We start from the raw sequence: 208 nt of genomic DNA on the forward strand, positions 1-208 counted from the left end.
GCCAATGTCTTCCCCGCACCCCACACATCATAAGAAGTGTTTGGGGTTGGGGCAACGATGCGTGACACCCAGGCAGACGTGCCCTCGGCCGAATGGCTTCGGGCCCAACTTGCGTTCAAAGACTCGATGATTCGCGGGATTCTGCAATTCACACCAAGTATCGCATTTCGCTACGTTCTTCATCGATGCGAGAGCCGAGATATCCGTT

The 208-nt window shown here is 54.8% G+C and overlaps 1 pseudogene; it reads right to left on the reverse strand.

Annotated features, from left to right (window-relative positions):
* Positions 1 to 62: 62 nt before the first annotated feature.
* Positions 63 to 208, reverse strand: LOC118345138 (annotated as a pseudogene; the record flags this gene model as incomplete).

The sequence above is a fragment of the Juglans regia genome, unplaced genomic scaffold, assembly GCF_001411555.2.
Source record: "Juglans regia cultivar Chandler unplaced genomic scaffold, Walnut 2.0 Scaffold_15132, whole genome shotgun sequence".
NCBI lineage: Eukaryota > Viridiplantae > Streptophyta > Magnoliopsida > Fagales > Juglandaceae > Juglans > Juglans regia.